Below are 3,992 nucleotides of genomic sequence, written 5' to 3' on the forward strand. Positions count from 1 at the left end.
CCGTCCGCTCCTAAGTTCAATTCTGTTACAATGTTCCATTGGGTTGATATCAGGTTTTCCTGGAAATTATCCTTGGTGCTCTTGAAGATGATGAAGTTATCTGGGCAATTTGGATATCTTGTATTTTCTGGTGCTTCTCTGAATTATCTATTCTCTGAGTGAGTAGCTTGATCTCTTGCTTCATTTCATTTTGATTGGAAATAACTTCTTCAATCATTTTCTCTAATTTATAAAATTGATAGCCTTGAGAAGATTGTTGTTGATAGCCTTGCTGTCCAGGCTGATAGCTCAGTCTAATCCCCGTGGATGGTCCTTGTTCTTGATTATTTCTATAAGAGAAGTTTGGATGATTCTTCCAACCAGAGTTGTATATGTTGGAGTATGGATTATTTTGTTTTTGATTGTAACTCATGATAGCATCACACTCTCTATTTGATTAATTTGTGTAGAAATAACTCCTAAAGGACATGAGTTTTGAGAATGATCTGAGCTTCCACAAGTTTCAAAAACACATACTATGGCATTTACTGTGCTAGAATTTGTACCCATGTTTTCTATATTTTTAGTGAGAGCATCCAGTTTTGAAGATATCAAAGTAATTGCATCTACATCAAATTTTTCTGACGCTTTAGCTGGTGGTGCATAAGAATAGCCTTCACTTTTTTCTATTGCCCATTGATGATGGTTTTGCGCTACACTCTGAATTATATCCTTGGCCTCATCTAAACTTTTATTCATAAGTGCCCCTCTAGCTGCATAATCTAGAGACACCTTTGTATGATAGTTGATGACATTATAAAAAGTATGTAGAACCAACCATTTTTCTAATCCATGATGTGGGCATTGTCTGAGCATATTGTTGTATCTATCCCATGCTTCAAATAAAGATTCTGAGTCTAGTTGTCTGAAGCTTGCAAATAGATTTCTCATATGAGCGGTCTTACTTGGAGGAATAGAATTTATCAAGGAACAACCACATTGCTCCCAAGTGGTTATGTTGTTAGTTGGTAAAGAATTGAACCATTATTTTTCTCTATCTCTTAATGAAAACCCAAATAATAATAATCTCACTGCTTCGGATAGAGCGTCGTTCATCTTCATTGTGCTGTAAATTTCATAGAAAATGTTAAGATGTTGATTAGGATCTTCGTGTGGTTTGCCTCCAAACTAATTTTGTTGCACCATAGTGATTATTGCAGGCTTGATCTCAAAATTGTTGGCTTCAATAGATGGTCTTGTGATACTAGTACGAAGCCCCCAAGCATAGGGTGCTGCATAATCTTTCAATGATTTGTTTGCACTACAAGAAAAACCCTCATAGACATCGGTGGAACAACAACGGTTTTAAGTAAAAACCGATGTCTTTGAGTATTTTACATCGGTTTTTCCAAAAACCGGTGTCTATGAGCGCAGTTTTTCGTTCATAGACATCGGTTTTTTAGGCGATGTCTATGAGCGCATTTTTTTCGTTAATAGACATCGATTTTAACAGAGGTTTTTAAAACCCGGTGTTAATGAACCAAAATAAAATAATTTATTTTTTCCACCAATACTTAGCCAAAATTTACAACACTTCACTCTTCCTTCCAAACCTAAACCTAGAGCGCCGTCCACCATATACACTTCACTCTTCCCTCCAACACTTCACTCCTCCCTCCAACACTTCACTCTTCACTTAGCCTCACCTCCCTCTTCTCCTCTGCAAGCTCTCTATGGAGACAGATCTAAGAGTTCCCGAGATCCAATCGCTGTCGGATCTTCCTGTCGATGAGGTAAACTTCCTTCCTCGATCCGGGATCTAGGCTATTTCTTCACCGCAATGTACCTCTCTTGCGTTTTCTGTCGAGATCCAAAGACCTACGATTCTGGATCTGTTATTTTTATCTTCAGATTCTTGCTTGAAGTTACTGTGTTTGAATGAGTGGGATTGGGTTTAGTTCATTTGGAAGAGACCAGTAACTTGCTGTTCTTGAAACCCTAACTCCCAAGTTTATATACGGTGTCCCTTCCGCTCAAGAAATATTAACTGTAGCTGCACTCTTCAATCTGATCTCCCCCGCTCTTCGGAAACCCTAGGATCGTTCTCGTCTGACCTCAAGTAGTAAGTCAAAAAGTTTCTGAATTTTGTCAATAAATTGAACTGCTATGACATAGTGTTTCAAGGAATCTATCAGTATCTAAGCTTCTACAGTATCTAAGCATCTGTGTCAGAAAATTCAATGAGTTTCATCGTATAAAACAAAGGCAATCCTTTTTGAATAGTGTTTCTTGTTTTCTGCAGGTTAGCCTTGCAGCAAGGCAGCTAAGACATGGATTACTAAACAGAGACCCTGTTAATCGTTTGGGATCAAAAACTGGTGCCAATGAAATCAAGCAACATTCCTTCTTCCGTGAAATGAATTGGCCTCTTATTCGTTGCATGGTAGGAAGCAATCTCACAGTACTTTAGAGTTTAGAGAGGTACTATAGTAAAGTATCTAATCGATCTGTTTGTATTCTCGCAAACACCGCCTGAGTTAGAAGTTCCACTTCAGGTGACTGGAAGGGAACCTGATTCCAAGGTGAAGGATGCACAATAGGCTGATGAACAAATGCCTATTGATTCTCTACAGAATCTGTGAAGTGAGTGCCATAAAACTAAGTTGAATACTTGAATTGAGTAGAATAGGCAAATGAAATTAGCAAAATCAGCATTTGACATGTCAAATGGAAGATGATACACTCCTTATATCATAAATGCTTCCACTAGTTAAGATGTTTTCTTTGTTTTGAATTTTGTGTTTGAAATCATACTTGATTTTCAAAATGCATACTCGTACAGAAAACATGAGCTACATACTGCATTGTGTGGCCTCGAGAACAAGGAAATAAAGCCACTTCATCCTGTAGTCTTCATCTGTGTCATGATCAGATTCCAGCTATATTTTCTACTTTGCTCTAGCTCATGTGTGATTGTCGATCCACACACAAAACATCAAAGAGTTCACTAATTTTGTATCTGAATAATTATAACAGGCAACAAACACAACTAGCTGACGAGATTCAAGCCTACTCAAAGCTCTCATATCTCTCAAATGATTGCATGGTGCTACTCCTGGAAGAGATGGGTTTCGGACCAGGATAATTTTGAGGAAAAAAGGCAAACCATCATGTATAGAATAAGGAAGCAATGGCCATGCAATGGTAATCTCTGTAGAGTAATATTTGCTGTCACGCCCCCAGAAGAGTCCCTGTCCGAGAAAATTTCGGCAGCATCTCCCCTGTACGGCGGACAATCAATAATTTTCTACAAGCACTAAATACTCAGCCACAGGCGGCTGGAATCATAACAATAATAAAAAATCAATCACCACGCAGTTTACATATATATATTCAGCCTCTGGCTGACACAACCACGCAGTAATAATACTCTGACTCAAAAACCACCCTACTCAACTACACTCGTAAAGCTCAAAACCGACGAACTCACCTCTTCTGCTATCCAGGCAGGCATGTAGTAGATTAAAAACCAAATCCAAATCCATCGATACAATAAAATCTATACCATGTCCATAAGTAAATAAATCCAGAACATAACAAGTTCAAATAGTCTAGAACAGAAACCAAACGAAAACCAATCACATCCTCGAGGTGCGAGGGACCCGTCCCCGAACATACGCATCAACCCGAAAATATCAACAATGGAGGCGGGTGAGTCCAACACTCAGTACAATTGATATGCAAAGTAAAGAAATAACACCTAGCACAATACATGGGTCACGATAAAGATAAAGGTAACTACAAACCAAGAAGGCAGGAACGAATTACTGGACAGATAAAAGGACAAACAATCGGGGTAGAAGACCCATGATGCATGTCAATCAAGGTATCCAAGCATGTGTATAAGTGCAACAAACACAAACAATAAATAATAAATGCATCATGCATATGATGCCAATGTCATGGTCACACCGCGGCGACCAACTCACAACAAAGTGGGACCATAGGGTCAT

The 3,992-nt window shown here is 38.6% G+C and overlaps 1 non-coding gene across 1 annotated transcript; it reads left to right on the forward strand.

Annotated features, from left to right (window-relative positions):
- The first annotated feature begins 826 nt into the window (after positions 1-826).
- LOC122028358 lies at positions 827-933 on the forward strand. The gene has a single exon (XR_006124755.1). It is a non-coding gene; the product is annotated as a small nucleolar RNA R71 (small nucleolar RNA).
- The last annotated feature ends 3,059 nt before the right edge of the window (positions 934-3,992 follow it).

This window comes from Zingiber officinale, chromosome 10A, assembly GCF_018446385.1.
Source record: "Zingiber officinale cultivar Zhangliang chromosome 10A, Zo_v1.1, whole genome shotgun sequence".
Classification (NCBI taxonomy): Eukaryota; Viridiplantae; Streptophyta; class Magnoliopsida; order Zingiberales; family Zingiberaceae; genus Zingiber; species Zingiber officinale.